The following is a 22,602-nucleotide window of genomic DNA, read 5'->3' as shown; positions in this document are numbered from 1 at the left end:
ATTGGTTGGATCTCTTCGCTATCTAAGGGACCCTCAAGAGACTTCTATAACACCATAGCTCAAAAGCATCAGTTCCTCAGTGCTCAGCTTTCTTTATAGTCCAACTCTCATATCTATACATGACTACTGGAAAAACTATAGCTTTGACTAGACAGACATTTGTGTCAAAGTAATGTCTCTGCTTTTTAATATGCTGTCTAGTTTGGTCATGGATTTTCTTCCAAGGGGCAAGTGCCTTTTAATTTTGAGGCTGCAGTGACAATTTGCAGCTATTTTGAGGCACAAGAAAAGAAAGTATCTCAGTGTTTCCATTTTTCCCCATCTATTTGCCATGAAGTGATGGGACTGGATACCTTGATCTTAGTTTTCTGAAGGTTGAACTTTAAGTCAACTTTTTCACTCTCCTCGTTCACTTTCTTCAAGAGGCTCTTTAGTTCTTCTTTGCTTTCTGCCATAAGGGTGGTGTCATCTGCATATCTGAGGTTATTGATATTTCTCCTGGCAACATTGATTCCAGCTTGTGCTACATCCATCCTGGCATTTCTTTTGATATACTCTGCATAGATGTTAAATAAGCAGGGTTAAAATATACAGCTTTGACATACTCTTTTACCAATTTGTATCCAGTTTGTTGTTCCATGTCCAGTTCTAATTGTTGCATCCTGACCTACACACAGATTTCTCAGGAGGCAGATAAAGTGTTCTGGTATTCCTATCTATTAAAGAATTTTCCATAGTTTGCTGTGATCCACACAGTCAAAGGCTTGGCATAGTCAATAAAACAGAAATAGATTCTTTTCTGGAACTCTCTTGCTTTTTTAATGATCCAAAGGATGTTAGCAATTTGATCTCTGGTTTCTCTCCCTTTTCTAAATCCAGCTTGAACATCTGGAAGTTCACAGTTCATCTACTGTTGAAGCCTGGCCTGGAGAATTTTGAGCATTAATTTGCTAGCGTCTGAGATAAGTGCAATTGTGCTGTAGATTGAGCATTCTTTGGCATTGCTTTTCTTTGGGATTGAAATGAAAACTGACCTTTTCCAGTCCTGTGGCCATTGCTGAGTTTTCCAAATTTGCTGGCATGTTGAGTGCAGCACTTTCACAGCATCATCTTTTAGGATTTGAAATAACTCAATTGGAATTTCATCACCTCCACTAGCTTTATTCATAGTGATGTTTCCTAAAGCTTACTAGATTTTGCATTCCAGGATGTCCGGCTCTAGGTAACTGATCACATCATCGTGATTATATGGGTCAATGAAGATCTTTTTTGTATAGTTCTGTGTATTCTTGTCACCTCTTCTTAATATCTTCTGCTTCTCTTAGGTCCATACCATTTCTGTCTTTATTGTGCCCATCTTTGCATGAAATGCTCCCTTGTCATCTCTAATTTTCTTGAAGAGATCTCTAGTCTTTACCATTTTATTGTTTTCCTCTATTTCTTTACACTGATCACTGAGGAAGGCTTTCTTATCTCTCCTTGTTATTCTTTGGAACTCTGCATTCAGATGGGTGTATCTTTCCTTTTATCCTTTGTCTTTCATGTCTTTTCTTTTCTCAGACATTTGTAAGGCCTCCTCAGACAACCATTTTGTCTTTTGCATTTCTTTTTCTTGGAGATGGTCTTGATCACCGCCTCCTGTGCAATGTCACGAACCTCTGTCCGTAGTTCTTCAGGCACTCTATCAAATCTAATCCCTTGAATCTATTTGTCATTTCCACTGTATAATTTTGAGGCATTCGATTTAGGTCATACCTTAATGATCTAGTGGTTTTCCTTACTTTCTTCAATTTAAATCTGAATTTGGCAATAAGGAGTTCATGATCTGAGCCACAGTCAGCTCCCTGTCTTGTTTTGCTGACTGTATAGAGCTTCTCTATCCATAGCTGCAAAGAATAAAATCAATCTGATTTCAGTATTGACCATCTGGTGATGTCCATATATAGAGTCTTCTCTTTTGTTCGTGGAAGAGGGTGTTTCCTATGACTTCTTTCCTTCTATTTCTTTTGGGGTTTTTTGTTGTTGTTCTTTTTCCAGTTTTTTTAGGGTGTATATTCCATGTTTTACTTGTTTCTTAATGTAGGATTGTATTGTTATAAACTTCCTTCTTAGAACTGCTTTCGCTGCTTCCCATAGGTTTTGAGTAGTCATGTTTTCATTGTCATTTTTTTCTAGAAATATCTTGATTCCCCTTTTGATTTCTTCAGTAATCTGTTGGTTACTTAGAAACGTGTTGTTTAGTCTTCATGTGTTTGTGTTTCCTACAATTTTTTTTTCTTTTAATGATATCTAGTTTCATAATGTTGTGGTCAGAGAAGATGCCTGATATAATTTCAATTTTTTTAAATTTATTCAGGTTTGATTTGTGACCCAAGATATAATCTATCCTGGAGAATGTTCCATGTGCAGTTGAAAAGAAGGTGTATTCTTCTGCATTTGGATGGTATGTCCTGAAGATATCAATGAGATCCATCTCATCTAATGTATCATTTAATACTTGTGTTTCCTTATTAAATTTCTGTTTTGATGATCTGTCTATTGGTGTGAGTGGGGTGTTAAAGTCCCCTGCTATTATTGTGTTATTGTCAATTTCTTCTTTTATGCGTGTTAGTGTTTGTCTTATGTATTGAGGTGCTCCTATGTTGGGTGAATAGATATTTACAATTGTTAAGTCTTCCTCTTGGATTGATCCCTTGATCATTATGTAGTGTCCTTCGTTATCTCTTGTAATCTTCTTTATTTTAAGGTCTACTTTGTCTGATATGAGAATTGGTACTCCAGCTTTCTTTTGCTTCCCATTTGTATGGAATATATTTTTCCATCCTCTCACTTTCAGTCTATATGTCTTGAGGTCTGAAGTGGGTTTCTTGTCACAGCATATGTATGTGTCTTGTTTTTTGTTTTTTAATCCCTTCAGCCAGCCTGTGTCTTTAGTTGGAGCATTTATCCACTTACATTTAAAGTAATTATTGATATATGTGTTCCTATTGCCATTTTCCTAATTTTTTGGGGTTGATTTTGTAGATCTTTTTTCTTCTGTTTTATTTCTTGATTATGGAAGCCCATTTAAAATTTGTTGTACATCTTGTTTGCTGGTGCTGAATTCTCTTAACTTTTGCTTGTCTGAAAAGCTTTTTATTTCTCCTTCAATTTTGAATGAGACCTTTGCCAAGTATTGTAGTCTTGGTTGTGTATTTTTCCCTTTCAATACTTTAAATATTTCCTGTCATTCCCTCCTGGCCTGCAGAGTTTCTGCTGAAAGATCAGCTGTTAGCATATGGAGTTTCCTTTGTATGTTACTTGTTGCTTCTCCCTTGCTGCTTTTAATATTTTTTCTTTGGGTTTCGTCTTTGTTAGTTTGATTAGTATGTGTCTTGGCATGCTTCTCCTTGGGTTTATCCTATATGGGCCTCTTTGTACCTCTTGAACTTAATTGACTCTTTCTTTTTCTATATTGGGGAAATTCTCAAACATAATCTCTTCAAAAATTCTCTCATACCGTTTCTTTTCCTCTTCTTCTTTTGGGACCCCTATAATTTGAATGTTGGTGCATTTGATAGTGTCCCAGAGGTCTCTGAGGCTATCCTCAGTTCTTTTCATTCTTTTTACTTTATTCTGCTCTTAAGAAGTTATTTCTACCATTCTATCTTCCAGCTCACTGATTTGTTCTTCTGTTTCAGATATTCTGCCATTGATTCATTCTAGAGTATTTTTATTTTCAGTAATTGTGCTGTTTGTCTATGTTTATTCTTTAATTCTCAGTCTTTATTAGTTGATTCTTGCATTTTCTCCATTTTGTTTTCATGGTTTTTGATCATCTTTACTATCATTATTCTGAATGCTTTTTCAGATAGTTTGCCTATTTCCTCTTCATTGATTTGGATGTCTGTGTTCCTAATTTGTTCCTTCATTTGTGTAGTGTTTCTTTGCCTTTTCATTATTATTATTATTATTTTAACTTAATGTGTTTCAGGTCTCCTTTCCCCAGGCTTCAAGGTTTGATTATTTCTTCCTTTTGGTTTCTGCCCTCCTAAGTTTGGTCCATTGGTTTGTGTCAGCTTTGCATAGGGTGAGATTTGTGCTGAGTTTTTGTTTGTTTGTTTTTTCCCTGATGGGCAAGGCTGAGTGAGGTGGTAATACTGTCTGCTGATGATTGGGTTTGTATTTTCATTTTTTTGTTGTTTATGTGAGGCCTCCTGCATAGGGCACTACTGGTGGTTGGGTGATTCCGGGTCTTATATTCAGGTGGTTTCATTTGTGTAATTTCTCACTATTTAAGATTAGTTCTAGGGTTAGTTCTCTGGTTTGGTTGTCTAGGGTCTTGAAGTCAGTGCTCCCACTCCAAATGCTCAGGGCTTGATCTCTCTGCAAAGACAAGCCTATGTCCAATCTACCAAGAGGAATTTCACCTGACATGAAAGGACCTTTACTCGAGTTCCAAAAGCAATGCACAAGAACACAATGGAGATTTCTGACTCAGCAGAAACTCGGTATTGCCTGCCATGTGGGCAGGCCTCCTTGGATTGCAACAGATGACTAGGTCTGTCCTTGGCTGTGGTCAGCAGAGCTCTGGTGTTTATTAACATTTATTTTTATTTCTATTAGGTATTCAAAACTTACACAATCTCTTCTAACAGAAACAAGACATTTATACAAGTTAGTTCATAGAAATGGACTTATGCAGAGAGATGCAAGTCTTCATAAAAGTGTTTCCATTTTAATATAAAAAGAGGAGAGTGTTTGACAGAATAACAACAAAAATAATCATGGGATTTCAGAAATTACAAAGGGATAGATGTGGATGACAACTAGTCAGGCTCATTTCAAGTCTCTCCTCAGTCTCCTGTGGATATTGCCTCAGCCTGAGTATGTCATAACTCAGTGAAGAAAGTGGGATAAGTTTTTTGACAGGTTACCAGCAGCACTCCACCCCATTTACTTGGGTGCATCATATAGTCAAAGCTTTGTGATTTTTGATTACTGAGAATAACTACAACATTGTCATGACTAAGAGGACATCACTTACGTTGTAATTAATTCTGCTTCAGTACACACCTTGAGAAATATTGCAACCTGAAAGCTGTCCTTCATCCCTAGTTTTCCTGGTCATTATTTACAATGAAGTCAACCAAGCACTGTTGCAACTGAATGTTAGATAGAGGGTATCCCCTTTTTTTTAGCATGAGCTGTTTTATACACTATTGTGAAAATGCTAGATTTTCCTTCAGTGATTTTCTGCCTTCACAGTCATATTTGGTATCTCTCTGCACCCAATACTTCCTGTCAGCCACCTTGCTACCTAAAAATAACTACCAGGTAATATAGGATTTAATAAACTAATTCAAGTTCAGGCATCAATGTTTCAAAATGGTTAATAATATATACATATTTTAAATAAGGGTTAATATCATAACCAAAAGAAATACATCTTATATATGTCATTACATTCTTTTTTCTGAAACTATATTTAAGCAATAACAACTTTTTCACATCACTTACATCAGCATTTTCCAACTCCAGTGTGTATTCGGGTTCTGTCACTTAGAAGGACTTGTAAAATACTGATCATGGGGCTCCTCTAGAGATTGATTTGGTACACATGAGAGTAAGGGCCTTGGAGTCTGTGTTTACAAAGAACTGCCAGCATTGAAGACAGCTGATTAAATCACATCTTTGAACAGCAGCAGCTTAGACTGTATGAATTTAAGATTGGTGTGAGTGATTTGATTCGTTTTCTACAAAATGATTTGATATGAATTTGCTTTATTGCATATTTGGGTAAATTCAGGAGATTCTGCATGCTGAATTAATAATAAGTAAGATGAGGTGATAGTGGATCATCTCATTTCTATGGTGCTACATGTCTGGTCAGTGATTTCACCTTCCATCAATGTCCATAGTTTTTCTATTGAAATAGGTCATTGTTATTATGCTATTGCAGAAAGGTAGGTGCCTCTAAACAGCTTAATATATGCTTTTTCAAAAAAGTTTTTAACATGAGAATATCAGATTATCAGATGTGATTTTAGGTAGAAAACATATTGGTAAAAATGCTTATGTATCAATCCTTTAAACTATAGTTTTATAGTGTTCATTAGACATATATTTTCAAATAGTGTTGCATATTTGTGTGCTATCCAATCTCTTTATAGAAGATTCACATAGGTTTTCACTAGAGATTAATAGGTAGTTAAATTCTGTCCCACCCTCCACTTTCCATCTTAATTCAAGGTCTTGTGGAAATTGTGGTTCATTAGACCACAACAAGTTTACATAGATGTGTTTATTCTAATCAATGTGTCTGAGAAAAGTCACACACCAAGAAACAGATGGCATCCTGAATTTTAGGCAACTGCAGTAGTTTAGGAAATGCTTTATTTAACTTTCGATGTACCTGCTCCTACAAAATACAAGTAATTTTTGATTGTTTTAATTCTGCTTCACAGTTGAGTATTGTTGTATTATTCTTTAAGGGTTCAGTTTGTTCTCACTGCTCATATGTATAATGATCAACTATTTTCTGTAACTAGAGAAATCTCAAAACAGGTGTTTAAAAGTGCTGCTATTTTCCATTTGGCTTCCAAAAGGAGAACAATACAAACAATCATTTCCCTCAGCTTTGGCTCTGCACCAGGGAGAAAGTGCCATAACAGAAGCAATCACTCAGAGAGAAAGTAACATGTAATCTCTCTTCTGGGAAAGCTATGGGGCACTTGAAAGCTGACTTGTTTGTGGGACAAGCACTGCAAAAAGGGAATAATCAGAACCCAGCTGTCATTATTATTAAGATAGGGAACAGGGTAAGGAATGGGTGGAAATACATTATGAATTGAACATAACATTAAAATACATATGTTTAATGACACCATTTTTAAGGGACCACTATATCTTTTCTTTTTTTATATCAGTCTACAGAAGAGGGAAAAACTCAGGTTATCCAGTATCCTTTGCACTCAACTTTTATATGAATCTTCAAATACTTATTCTCTTTATTTGGTCCCTTCCCAGTTCCAGAATTGCTTTCTCCTTGCCTTCTAATATTCATCCTCAAACTATTTCCTGATCATACCCATAACTTACTTACTCTAACGGACAACTGAGTCTAGAAGTAAGGCAGGTGATCTCCTTTGCTCATTTTCCATGTTTAATTCTCAGCAGTTTGCTAAAACTGTTCTTGCCAAGTACACCTTTGTCTTCGTATTTTAAAATCCATTCTTATTCTTCATGTTTATGATTAGTTTTCATCTTTATTGACTTAAAAAGGGTGACATTGAAAAAAAAAAAGAGGTGACATTGGATCCAGTTGATGATTGTCTTCTTGTATTTACTTTCTTCACATTGCATTGAGAAAGCCATTATCTCCCCCCCATCCCCTCACCCCCACTACATCACTACTGAACCCTTATCAATTTCTCCTGATGATCTCTTCTCTTCTCTTCTCTTTGACATTTGTTGACATTCCATGGGAACTTACAATTATCCTGGGAGTAATGCTCAGCTTCTTTCTCAAACCCTACATTAGTTAATCATGAGATTCGCTTAGCTCTACTCTCAACTATCTCCTCAATATGGTCTTCAGTGCCATTTCCCTATTCTAAACTTCTCCTACCCAGATCAGTGTGATAGGTACAATCTAGGAAGTCTAATTATTTCCACTTTCATCTCTTGAATCAGTTATGGACTAATTTAGAGAGAAATATTAAATTCTGTGATTGTAAAACCTGAGAAGAATAGATTCTATGTGGTAGTCTTAATTTTCAATTTTAATATCAAAGAAAGGCATAACTGCTGCCTAGGGTCAAAAGACTGGAGAAAACAACAGCTATGTTTAAAAAACTTAGCTGCATTTGAGAAGATCATGTATCTGTTCACAATTATCAGCAGAGAAAAAAGAAAAAAAATAGCTCTACCTCTCTTTCCCTTTCTGACCATAAATTATAAGGTCATTAATTACACAATAAATTTCTAGCTATCATACCTCATTTTCTGTATTAGCTTGTATTCCATGGTTCCCATATTTAATAGGAGAGACTATTACTTTCAAAATACTGTAAGTGGTTATGCCTCTAAAATACAGAATTTGGAAAGAGTTAGATAATCATAGAACTTGATATTGACTAAATTATAAATCGACCAGAACCATGCCATCAGAATGGGAGTTATCTTTAAGCTCATAATCTAACCACTAATGACAGCGGTTTACTATTTTGATGCTATAAAGTAATGTGGCTTGCTGCACTGCACTATGTTTGGTCGTTCAGTCATAACAGAGTCTTTGCAACCCCATGGACTGTAGCCTGCCAGACTCCTCAATACAATGGGGATTCTCTAGGCAAGAATATTGGAGTGGATTGCCATGCACACCTCCAAGGGATTCTTACCTACCCAGGGGTAGAATCCAAGTCTTCCACATTGCACGCAGATTCTTTACCATCTGAGTCACCAGGGAAGTCCAAGAATATGGGAGTGGGTGGCCTATCCCTTCTTCAGGGGAAATGCCAGACCCAGGAATTGAACCAGGGTCTCCTGAATTGCAAGTGGATTCATTACCAGCTGAGCTATCTGGGAAGCCCAATGTGGATTGCTAGCAAAAACAAGACTGAGAGTTGACTGCGGCTCAGCTCCTAACTCTTTATTGCAAAATTCAGACTTAAATAGAAGAAAATAGGGAAAACCACTAGACCATTCAGTTAGGACTTATATCAAATCCAATAAAATTATACAGTGGAAGTGACAAACGGATTCAAGGGATTAGATCTGATAGACAGAGTGTCTGAAGAATTATGGACTAAGGTACCTAACATACCCGGAGATTGTGATCAAAACCATCCTCAAGAAGAAGAAATGTAGAAAGACAAATGAGTTGTCTGAGGAGACCTTACAAATGGCTGAGAAAAGAAGAGAAGCAAAAGGCAAAGGAGAAAAGGAAAGATACATCCATTTGAATCAACAACAAGTGAAGTTGCTCAGTTGTGTCTGACTCTTTGTGACCCCATGGACTGTAGCCCACCAGACTCCTCCATCCACGGAATTTTCTAGGCAAGAGTACTGGAGTGGGTTGCCATTAACTTTTCCAGGGGATCTTCCTGACCCAAGGATCGAACAGGGGTCTCCCGCAATGCGGACAGATGCTTTACCCTCTGAGCCACCAGGGAATGCCAACAGTTCCAAAGAATAGCAAGGAAAGATAAGAAAGCCTTTCTAAGTGATCAATGTAAAGAAATAGAGAAAACAATAGAATGGGAAAAACTAGAGCTCTCTTCAAGAAAATTAGAGATACCAAAGGAATATTTCATGCAAAAATGGACATAGTTAAGGACAGAAATGATATGGGCCTAAAAGAAGCAGAAGATATTAAGAAGAGGTGGCAAGAAGAGACAGAACTGTACAAAAAAAATCTTGATGACCTAGATAACCTTGATGGTCTGATCACTCACCTATAGCCAGACATTCTGGAGTACAAATTCAAGTGGGCATTAGGAAGCATCACTATGAACAAAGCTAGTGGAGGTGATGGAATTCCAGTTGAGCTATTTCAAATCCTGAAAGATGATGCTGTGAAAGTGCTGAACTCAATATACCAGCAAATTTGGAAAACTCAGCAATAGCTACAGGACTGGAAAAGGTCAGTTTTCATTCCAATCCCAAAGAAAGGCAATGCCAAAGAATGCTCAAACTATTGCACAGTTGCACTCACCTCACACACTAGCAAAGTAATCCTCAAAATTTTCCAAGCCAGGCTTCAACAGTAGATGAACCATGAACTTTCAGATGTTGAATCTGGATTTAGAAAAGGCAGAGGAACCAGGATCAAATTGCCATGATCCTTTGGCTCATAGAAAAAGCAAGAGAGTTCCAGAAAAACATTTACTTATGCTTTATTGATTAGGCCAATGCCTTTGACTGTGTGGATCACAACAAACTGTGGATAATTCTTCAAAAAATGGGAATACCAGACCATCTTACCTGCTTCCTGAAAAATATGTATGCAGGTCAGAAGCCACAGTTAGAACCAGATATGGAACAATGGACTGGTTCCAAATTGGGAAAGGAGTACATCAAAGCTGTATATAGTCACCCTGCTTACTTAACTTATCTGCAGAATACATCATGGGAAATGCCAGGCTGGGTGAATCACAAGCTGGAATCACGATTGCTGGAAAAAAATATCAATATCCTCAGATATGCAGATGATACCATATTTATGGCAGAAAGCAAAGAGGAAATAAATACCTCTTGATGAAAGTGAAAGAGAAGAAGGAAAAAGCTTGCTTAAAACTCAAAATTCAAGAAATAAAAATCATGGCATCTGGTCCCATCACTTCATAGCAAATATATTTGAAAACAATGGAAACAATGACAGACTTTATTTTGGGGGGCTCCAAAATCACTGCAGATGGTGATTAAAGCCATGAAATTAAAAGATGTGTACTCCTTGGAAGAAAGCTATGACCAACCTAGACAGCATATTAAAAGGCAGAGACATTGCTTTGCCCACAAAGATCTGTCTAGTCAAACCTATGATTTTTCCTGTAGTCATATAGGGATATGAGAGTTACACCATATACAAAGGCTGAGTGCCAAAGAATTCATATTTTGAACTGCGGTATTGGAGAAGACTCTAGAGTCCCTTTTACTGCAAGGAGACCAAACCAATCAATCCTTAAAGAAATCAATTGAGAATACTCATTGGTGGGACAGATGCTGAAGATGAAGCTCCAGTTCTTTGGCCATCTGATGTGTAGAGCTGACTCTTTAGTAAAGACCTGGATGCTGGGAAAGATTAAAGGTAATCATTTAATTGGATGACAGAGCATGGATTTTTGGATGGCAAAACCAACATGATGGACATGATTTTGAGCAAGCTCCAGGAGTTAGTGATATAAGAAAGCCTGGTTTGCAGCAGTCCATGGTGTTGCAAAGAGTCGGATATGACTGAGGGAAACAACTGAACTGATAATGACTGAAACTCTCTATGGAGCTTATAGACAACACATTGATGATAAACTTTCACTCATTTAAATTTTAGGAGATGGCACGAGTGAATGTTGACATTTTAGGAATCAACAAAGTAAGATGGAATAGAATGGGTGAATTTAACTCAGATGACCATTATATCTACTACTGTGGGCAGGAATCCCCTATTAGAAATGGGGTAGCCATCATGGTCAACAAAAGAGTTTGAAATGCAGTACTTGGATGCAATCTCAAAAATGACAGAATGATCTCTGTTCGTTTCCAAGGCAAACCATTCAATATCACGGTAATCCAAGTCTATGCCCTGACCAGTAATGCTGAAGAAGCTGAAGTTGAATGATTCTATGAAGACCTACAAGACCTTTTAGAACTAACACACAAAAAAGATGTCCTTTTCATTATAGGGGACTGGAATGCAAAAGTAGGAAGTCAGGAAACACCTGGCGTAACAGGCAAATTTGGCCTTGGAGTACAGAATGAAGCAGGGCAAAGGCTAATAGAGTTTTGTCAAGAGAAAGCACTGGTCATAGCAAACACCTCTTCCAACAACACAGGAGAAGACTCTACACATGGACATCACCAGATGGTCAACACCAAAATCAGATTGATTATATTCTTTGCAGCCGAAGATGGAGAAGCTCTATACAGTCAGTAAAAAGACTTGGAGCAGACTGCGGCTCAGATCATGACCTCCTTATTGCCAAATTCAGACGTAAATTGAAGAAAGTAGGCAAAAGCACTAGACCATTCAGGTATGACCGAAATCAAATCCCTTATGATTATACAGTGAAAGTGAGAAATAGATTTAAGGGACTAGATCTGATAGACAGAGTGCCTGATGAACTATGGACAGAGCTTCGTGACATTGTACAAGAGACAGGGATCAAGACCACCCCTATGGAAAAGAAATGCAAAAAAGCAAAATGGCTGTCTGAGGAGGCCTTACAAATAGCTGGGAAAAGAAAAGAAGTGAAAAGCTAAGGTGAAAAGGAAAGATATTCCCATCTGAAGGCAAAATTCCAAAGAATAGCAAGGAGAGATAAGAAAGCCTTCCTCAGTGATCAATGCAAAGAAATAGAGGAAACAACAGGATGGGAAAGACTAGAGATCTCTTCAAGAAAATTAGAGATACCAAGGGAACATTTCATGCAAAGATGGGCTCGATAAAGGACAGAAATGGTATGGACCTAACAGAAGCAGAAAATATTAAGAAGAGGTGGCAAGAATACACAGAAGAACTGTACAAAAAAGATCTTCATGACCCAGATAATCACGATGGTGTGATCACTCACCTAGAGGCAGACATCCTGGAATATGAAGTCAAATGGGCCTTAGAAAGCATCACTACGAACAAAGCTAGTGGACGTTATGGAATTCCAGTTGATCTATTTCAAATCCTGAAAGATGATGCTGTGACAGTGCTGCACTCAATATGCCAGCAAATCTGGAAAACTCAGCAGTGGCCACAGGACTGGAAAAGGTCAGTTTTCATTCCCATCCCAAAGAAAGGCCAATGCCAAAGAATGCTCGAACTACTGCACAATTGCACTCATCTCACACGCTAGTAAAGTAATGCTCAAAATTCTCCAAGCCAGGCTTCAGCAATACATGAACCGTGAACTTGCGGATGTTCAAGCTGGGCTTAGAAAAGGCAGAGGAACCAGAGTTAAAATTGCCAACATCCGATGGATCATCGAAAAAGCAAGAGAGTTCCAGAAAAACATCTTTTCCTGATTTATTGACTATGCCAAAGCCTTTGACTGTGTGGATCACAATAAACTGTGGAAAATTCTGAAAGAGATGGGAATGCCAGACCTTCTGACCTGTCTTTTGAGAAACCTGTATGCAGGTCAGGAAGCAACAGTTAGAACTGGACATGGAACAACAGACTGGTTCCAAATAGGAAAAGGAGTATGTCAAGGCTGTATATTGTCACCCTGCTTATTTAACTTATATGTAGAGTAAATCATGAGAAACGCTGGGCTGGAAGAAATACAAGCTGGAATCAAGATTGCCGGGAGAAATATCAATAACCTCAGATATGCAGATGACACCACCCTTATGGCAGAAAGTGAAGAAGAACTAAAGAGCCTCTTGATGAAGGTGAAGGAGGAGAGTGAAAAAGTTGGCTTAAAGCTCAACATTCAGAAAACTAAGATCATGGCATCTGGTCCCACCACTTCATGGGAAATAGATGAGGAAACAGTGGAAACAGTGTCAGACTTTATTTTTTTGGGCTACAAAATCAATGCTGATGGTGATTGCAGCTATGAAATTAAAAGACGCTTACTCCTTCGAAGGAAGGTTATGACCAACGTAGATAGCATATTAAAAAGCAGAGACATTACTTTGCCAACAAAGTTCCGTCTAGTCAAGGCTATGGTTTTTCCAGTAGTCATGAATGGATGTGAGAGTTGGACGGTGAAGAAAGCTGAGCGCCGAACTGATGCTTTTGAACTGTGGTGTTGGAGAAGACTCCTGAGAGTCCCTTGGACTGCAAGGAGATCCAACCAGTCCATCCTAAAGGAGATCAATCCTGGGTGTTCATTGGAAGGACTGATGTTGAAGCTGAAACTCCAATACTTTGGCTACCTCATGCAAAGAGTTGACTCATTGGAAAAGACCGTAATGCTGGGAAAGATTGGGGGCAGGAGGAGAAGGGGACGACAGAGGATGAGATGGCTGGATGGCATCACTGACTCGATGAACATGGGTTTGGGTAAGCTCTGGGAGTTGATGGTGGACAGAGATACTTGGTGTGCTGCGATTCATGGCGTCGCAAATAGTCGGACACGACTGAGCGACTGAACGGAACTGAAATTAAAAGTATTCACAGTTTGGTATGCTTTCCTATATACATTTGTCTCTTCTTGAAAAAAAAAAGAATTAAATACTATAAACATGCAAGCTACGCTTTCCTGAAAATTAAAAATCAAATCATATTAAACACACCACTAAAAAGATTGATTTTTAAAATTTAACAACAAATCATAGATATGTCTCTGATACATCCATAAAGATCTAACCCATTTTTAAAACCTTCTATACTATTTTCTATTATGAATGGATCATATATTATTTAATCATTCCTGTATTATAGAACATTCAGGTTTTTTCAGGCATTTGCACCTTCAAAAATTCTGTTAATAGAGCTTCCCTGGTGGCTCAGTGTTAAAGAATCTTCCTGCCAATGCAGGAGATACAGGTTCCATCCCTGTTCCAGGGCAACTAAGCCTGTGTGTCACAACTATTGAAATTATAGTCTAGAGCCCAGGAGCTGCAACTACTGAGCTCACATGTTGCACCTACTGAAGTCCAAGCATCCTAGATTCAGTGCCCCACAGAACAGAAGCCACTGCAATGAGAATGTCATGCACCACAACTGGAGAGTATCCCCTGCTCACCACAACTAGAAATAAGCCCATGAAGCAACAAAGACTAAACACAGTCAAAAATAAATAAATAAAATTTAAAAATAATTCTGTTCTACATAAATAGGTGAACAGATAAAGTAGATAGATGTATAGAGTATATAAGATTAACTATTAATATAGACATTTTCTTAGCTTCTTATTTATAACAGGCTCTATTTGAACTTATGCAAAATATTGAATGGATTTTAGTGTTCATATTTTCATTGCATTAATTTGACTATAGTTAAACTTTTTCCAGTTATAATTTTTTAATCTGAGACCATCAGCAGCACTTTTACTTAAAATTTGTTTCTAATAAAATACATTGATAAAAACACCTTAATATAAAAAATTAGGCAAAAATGTTAACCTGCTATCACTCCCCTGAAAGTGTTTGGTATTTTAATGTGAAATGTCTACTTTGCATTATAGACATCAACACATTTAACCAAAATATAAGTGGCTACTCAGCTGGCAAAATTCCTAAATAATGCAGTTTTCAAAAAAGCAGAAATCAGCAAAGAAAATTTAGTTGAAATTCATTTTAAACTTTAAATCATTTCTTGAGGACAAGGAAATCAGGGTGAAAACAATTTAATCCATGGAAAGTATCTTTAAAACTTTTCTCAAAATCTTACCCACTCAATTTTCTCTACATATTGAAGTTTTTCTCCTCAGAGTTCAACAGCCATATAAAAAGTCTGTTATCCAGTTCATGTGACTTTTTTCTTTCATATCACATCACTTTTCCTCAAACCCTATAATTTCTATCCTATTCTGAAGCAAGTTCCCTCTTTGTTTCTTTTTCTTATTGTTCCTAATCAGTTACACAAAATACCCAAGAATATGTTGAGGAGGAAAACAGATGCTGAGAACACTCATAGGTCAATAATTGTTTTTTTTTTTCCCGTCATATTGATCTTAGAAGTCTTTTGTTCTTTGTTGCATTATTCTGAAGATTTTCTTATGATGGTTGATTTTATTAGGAGGGTGATTTTATATAGGAGGGTGATCATCTCAAAAGTGATTCATTATTTTATTCAAGTATTTTTCATGTAGGCTCTTCTTAAGTAGGGAGATGTATTAAATTTTCTTACAAGTTAAAAAAAATGTTTCTTTATTTAATAAACACGTTTCCATAGTCTAGTAACAGTAACACAATATAGTATAGACATTATGACAGAAACTTTGTCAGATGCTTATAGATGGTGGAACAATTAACACATCAATTAATTAGTGCTTTTACTTTATGTTTCTATCATAAAAGATTAACATTTAAACATTATTTATTTATGAATACAGATATGAAAATGTTATTCTTGATGAAAGGTTGGTAAAAAGTTAAACATGTTCTCTTATATATGACTAATAAATCTAGAGTTATTTGTTCCAATAAATAGACTAATTAATTGACATAAGTTTGAAACTAATAATAATAGGTTAGTAAATCAACAGTTTGAAAATAACTACTTAAACATAATCATATATAATCATGATGCAGCCTTTTTATCATTAGATATAAAAGTTATACCTGACCATTATCTTGACATAGTCTGCTCTTTATATATATCATTAATCCTCTGTAAAAAACATTAAATATTTTAAAGAAGTTAGTAGATGGGCCAATTATAATATTAAATAAGGTTTCAAAATATTTCAAACTCTTAGATTGGATATAGTAAAACTAATATCATTCTCTAGAGTCTAGGTTCAAATATAATTACAGAACAATATAGAAACAGATTTTATTCATTTCATTAATTCTTAAGGAATTTTAGTTGGTAAATTAGTTATTCAATTAATATTGATTCTGGAACTTCTTTGATAAATGAGACAATCTTACAAAAATATTGATACTGGATGAGATAAAAGATTATTGAATAAGTTATGGTTGACAAAGGTGATCCTTCCTTAGAAATTCAATAGTTTTCTGCTCTTAGGTAATTCATTTTATTTTAAATGAAACTTTGGGTTTTATGGGTAAAGTTTGGAACAAGAATACAGTCAATAAGCCAAGGTATTAAAAAATGCAATTCCATAACTATTTATTGAACATCTGCCTTTAAGGCTCTCCACTAGGCACGTCACAATCTTTTGACAAAATGCTAGGTAAAGGAAGGTCTAAACTGAACCTTTTTTTAAAAAAAACAAATTATTTTTAATTGGAAGATAATTGCTTTACAATATTGTGTTGGTTTCTGCCATATATAAACATGAATCAGTCATTGGCATACATATGTCCTCTCCCTCTTGAACTGATAACCTTTTAAAATTGTTATTATGCCATCCAAAAAGCTCTTTCTCAAAGGAATAACAGGGAATCCAACATGTAGATAATAAAGACAACAGTTCTGTGTTTGTTATATATTTGTAAATTTTCTGTTGTTTAACGTAGGGAAACAAATAGTTTTCTTCTCCCATTTTAGGGTCCCTGTCTGGCCTGAAAATTAAACCAACAAAGAGAGATTAAACAGGAAAACAGAAAAAAAAATCAATATAAATTTTGTATAGTATGGGAGCTTTTGGGAAATAAAGACCCAAAGAAGCAGTAAAACCTGGATATTTTAATGCTAGGTTTGACAAAGAATGGGCAGTCATGAAGAAATACAATAAGGCAAAGAGTATGAGGTAGGTGAAGTAAACTGGGAAACTTAGTGAGGGCTGTTTGTTCACTTTTCTCAGTATCCTTCTGTTGCCAGAGATAACGAAGCTCCTCTCCTCTACGTATACAGAGGGCATATATCACATGAGGGCCTTATGATCTGCTTCAGAAGAGAAGGACAGAGTGAAAGTTAGAGTACCCTTCTTTCTCAGACTTCCCAGGTTGTCCAGTACTCCCAATGCAGGAGGCCTGGGTTTGATCCCTAGTCAAGAAACCAGATCCCTCAAGCTGCAACTAACAGTTCACATGCCACAACTAAAGATTCCACATGCTGCAACTAAGACCTGGCACAGCCAAAACAAATAAAATATATATATTTTAAAAATAATTACTTTCCTTCTTCTGCCATTTTTTTTTTCAGATTCTTTCAGCTGAAAATATTCAATATTCCAAGCTGCTATATTTTGGGTGGCGTGTCCAAAATTCCATCACTATGTACTGGATATGATTCCAGCAATGTGACTTAATTTATCCCATAACACTCTGTTGCCTTCTATAAGAGATTCTATCATAAGCCATTTATTCCTTAATATAATTTAGAAAATCAGTGGAGGTGATATGTGGTTGATGTGGCCATTGTGGTTAAGTGGTATTAAGAAGCAACATGAATAAAATACAACCACTAAACCCTCACTGTGGAGTATGGTACAATAGTTCATCTTTGGATTTTATGCCACCTGTCAGCATTTACTTTATTCATTGTAGCTTGTGCTACCCATTAAAGCATCATTAAAATAAATTCTATGAAAAAGCACACTCATCTTTGCCTCTGATTACAAAGAGTGAAGACTGTATTTCAACGCAGATTTTAAATATTTGTATCATAATTGGACACAAGCTGCTCTGAACATCTGCTTGTTATCAAGAACAAGAATGACGTATCTCTTGCTCTAGATTTGTTTAATGGACAAATTCAGAAATGATGCCTACAATATGCTGAGACTTTGAGCCAGACCCTTCATTTTTTACAAGAATGAGTTGCAGGAACTTAAGTGAGGAAAAAGATGCTGCCTCCAGCAGATATAGACAGTTTCATTCCACAAAGTTATCATTCATGAAGAAATTTTTATTTTGAATCTCTCAGTCTAAGGTATAACATTTTGTAATTAAAATTTTGTTGGCCCAAATACCCAGGTGCATAACCACTCATTATTCATATCTTCTGAATCCATTAAAGTTGTCATTAGTAATACTATATCCTTGTTTACTTTTTATCAATTTTCCCAATATCTCAAGCATTCATTTTTCATTAGTTTAATAAGTCATCACTTGTTACTTAAGATGCATACTAATCAAAAATGTCTTTAAAAACCCTAACTTTATATTACACAAAGATTTACTCCATCACCTGGGGCTGATTTAGAATTTGTTAAACAAAACCTTTTAAACTATCAACAAATTAATTCATTTCTTTATTTAAAACATATTTGTTGAACCTTTTTTACATATCTGACAGACATGTTAGGCATGGAGAGTCTGTGCTGAGCAAAGAGCTATGAACCTGTTTCTATAAGGAAAAGAGAAAAAAAATAATTGAATAATCACTAAATGATGTATAACACCAACTGCTATATATCATGATGGAAAGAGTTCAGTCCTATGAGATTACTGACTTAAACTTGGAGGTCATGAAAGACCTCTGCATGATTAAAACTTAAGCTGAGGGCTGAAGGATGTTAGTAAAAGAGAAGGAAAAACACCAGAGGTGGTGTAAGAATTTTTCAGATGCAGAACAACATGGGCAGCAATTATAGGGTAGAAGAGAGCTCACCACCCTATAGGAATGAAAAACAGGCCCATGTGGCTGGAGCATGTGGCCAAGAGGGAGATGTTGTGAGATGAGGGTAGAGAAGTAAATAAGGACTATATTAAACTATGGTCATGTTGAAGATACATGTCTTAATTTTTCAAGCCATAGAGATTATTGGTTTAAATAGGGACATAATTTTATATTTAAACTTGGTAATATATGGGTTTCCCTCATAGCTCAATTGGTAAAGATTCTGCCTACAATGCAGGAGACCTGGGTTCAATTCCTGGGTTGGGAAATTCCCTTGGATAAGGAAATGAAAACCCAGTCCAGTATTCTTGCCTGAAGAAACCCATGGACAGAGGAGTCTGACAGGCTACAGTCTGTGGGGTAACAAAAGTTGGACACCACTTAGCAACTAAACTACTACTCAGTTCAGTTCAATCACTCAGTTCGACTCTTGTGCATTACTGATAAGAATGTAAGATGATGCAGCCACTGGAAAACAGTTTGGTACTTCAAAAAGTATCAGTCAGTTCATTTCAGCCACTCAATCTGTCCGACTCTTTGAGACCCCATGTACTGCAGCACCCCAGGCTTCAATGTCGATCACCAACTCCCTCAGCTTGCTCAAATTCATGCCCATTGAATCAGTGATGCCATCTAACCACCTCATCCTCTGTCATCCCTTTCTCCTGCCTTCAATCTTTCCCAGCATCAGAGTCTTTTCCAAGAAGTCAGTTCTTCACATCAGGTGGCCAAAGTATTGCAGCTTCAACTTCAGCGTCAGTCCTTCCAATGAATATTTGGGACTGATTTCCTTTAAGATTAATTGGTTTGATTTCCTTGCAGTCCAAGGGACTTTCAAGAGTTTTATCTAACACCACAGTTCAAAAGCATCAATATTTTGGTGCTCAGCTTTCTTTATAGTTCAACTCCCACATCCATACATGACTACTGGAAAAACCATAGATATGACTAGATGGACTTTTGTTGGCAAAGTAATGTCTCTGCTTTTGAATATGCTGTCTAGGTGGTCATAGCTTTTCTTCCAAGGAGCAAGCATATTTTAATTTCATGGCTACAGTCACCATCTGCAGTGATTTGGGAGCCCCCCAAAATAAAGTCTGTCACTGTTTCCATTGTTTCCCCATCTATTTGCCATGAAGTAATGGGACCGGATGCCATAATCTTCATTTTTTGAATGCTGAGTTTTAAGCTAGCTTGCCTGTGAGTGTCCCAGACTTGCCTGTGAGTGTTTTCTTGGGTTCCAAAATCACTGCAGATGGTGACTGCAGCCATGAAATTAAAGACACTTTCTCCTTAGAAGAAAAGTTATGACCAACCTAGAAGGCATATTAAAAAGCAGAAACTTTACTTTGCCAACAAAGTTTTGTCTAGTCAAAGCTCTGGTTTTTCCAGTAGTCATGTATGGATGCGAGAGTTGCACTATAAAGAAAGAATTGAGAGCCGAAAAATCGATGCTTCTGAACTGTGGAGCTGGAGAAGACTCTTGAGAGTCCCTTGAAGATCAAAGAGATCCAACCAGTCCATCCTAAAAGAAATCAGTCCTGAATATTCATTGGAAGGACTGATGCTGAAGCTGAAACTCCAATATTTTGGCCACCTGATGCGAAGAACTGACTCATTTGAAAAGACTCTTATGTTAGGAAAGATTGGAGGCAGGAGCAGAAGAGGATGACAGAGGATGAGATAATTGGATGGTATCACCGACTCAATGGACATGAGTTTGAATAAACTCTGGGAGTTGGTGATGGACAGGGAGGCCTGGCATGCTGCAGTCCATAGGGTTGCAAAGAGTCAGAAATAACTGAGCGACTATACTGAACTGAACTGAACTCTTCACAGTATCAGTATTGAGGCTGTATAGTCTCTGAATACTGGGTCTCAAAGTCTCATGATCCATATATAATCTTGAGTTCTAGCAGATTATAAATCTAGAATCCTTGTGGTCTTACAGTTTCAAAGTTCAACTTATTTGTATTCTCACTGAATTAAGGTAGATTAGATTAGTTTTACAATGTTTGTTTAAATGGCCCTCCTGGAGGTAAAGGCCTGAATTCATGTTTTAAAGCTTTGGAAAGTGAGGTAAGCTGTTTAACTGAAGCCGCAATGAAAGCTAAACCCAATTCAAACTTCAGTACTATCAAAGATAATAACCCAGTAGAAGCAGAAGAAATTGAGAATTGAGCTGAAATTCAAAGAGCTTTTCCTCTTATTTCTTGGTGTTTATATTTTAAAGCCCTGCTTAAACTGCCACTCAGCCTCAAACAAGATGGACTCCTAATAGATACACCATGGCCAGTCCCCTCATTCTAGCTTTTAGAGGAAAGAGTGTTGACACATACAAATATGTGCACTCATATATTTGTATGTATATATATATATATATATAGTGTATATATACATATGTATATATGTATATATATGACTTAAAACTCAATATTAAATAAACTAAGATTATGGCATCTAATTCCATCAATTCATGGCAAATAGATGGGGAAAAAGTGTGAAGCAATGACAGACTGTCTCTTCTAAAGCTCTAAAATCACTGCAGATGCTGACTGCAGCCAGGAAATTTGAGGACACTTGCTTCTTGTAAAGAAAGTTATGACAAACCTAGATAGTGTATTAAAAAACAAAGACGTCACTTTGTTGACAAAGACCCATATACTCAAAACTATGATTTTTCCAGTAGTCATGTACAGATGTAAGAGTTGGACCATAAAGAAGATAGAGTGTTGAAGAATTCATGCTTTCAAACTGTGATGCTAGAAAAGACTCTAGAGAGTTCCTTGGACTGCAAGGAGGTCAAGCCAGTCAATTCTAAAGGAAACAACCCTGAAAACTCATTGGAAGGACTGATGCTGAAGCTGAAGCTCCAAAACTTTGGCAACCTAATGTGAAGAGCCAACTTATTGAAAAAGACCCTGATGCTGGGAAAGATTGAAGGCAGGAGAAGGGGACAACAGACGATGAGGTGGTTGAATGGCATGACCAATTCAATGGACATGAACTTGGGCAAACTCCAGGAGATAGTGAGGGATGGGGAGGCCTGGTGTGCTGCAGTCTATAGAGTCACAAAGAGTGGGACACGACTTAGCGACTGAATAGAAGCAATACATATAATAGCTTGTGATCTATAGTAAAAATAAAATTCAGCCAGAGACACAGAAATATCTATTACTTTAATTTTGCAAAATTATTATCACCTGGCTTCCACAAGGCATTCTCCTGACTACAGTCATATTCTGATACCTGGGAATGGGCACGAGCTCAGAACAAATGTCCAGTTGTCTATTCCTAGTACACATTCATGTTTGTAGATGGACTTTGAAAAATTTCCCTGGTGGCTCAGATGGTAAAGGGTCTGCCTACAATGCAGGAGACCCAGGCTCAATCCCTGTGTTGGGAAGATCCTCTGGAGAAGGAAATGTCAACCCATTCCAGTACTCTTGCCTGTAAAATCCCATGGACAGAGTATCATGGTAGACTACAGCGCATGGGGTCGCAGAGAGTTGGACATGACTGAGTGGCTTACTTTCACTTTAAACAATTTAGAGAATGTTGGTGGAAAATAAAAGAATACATTTATGGCATTTTAAAAAGTGTGTTTTTTCAAGATATTTCCCATCACTCCAAGGGCCAATTCTATAAAATGATTCTGATCAATAATTAGATCCAAGTCTTTGATTACCCACTGTAGTGACTCAGTTCAGAATTTGGTTCAAAGACAATTTCAATTTCATACTTTCAGTTTTACAATCAAGCAACCCTTT

This window comes from Giraffa tippelskirchi, chromosome 2, assembly GCF_054371585.1.
Source record: "Giraffa tippelskirchi isolate mGirTip1 chromosome 2, T2T-mGirTip1v1.2.pri, whole genome shotgun sequence".
NCBI lineage: Eukaryota > Metazoa > Chordata > Mammalia > Artiodactyla > Giraffidae > Giraffa > Giraffa tippelskirchi.
The sequence above is the reverse complement of the archived record's forward strand: the minus strand, read 5'-3'. Positions refer to the sequence as shown.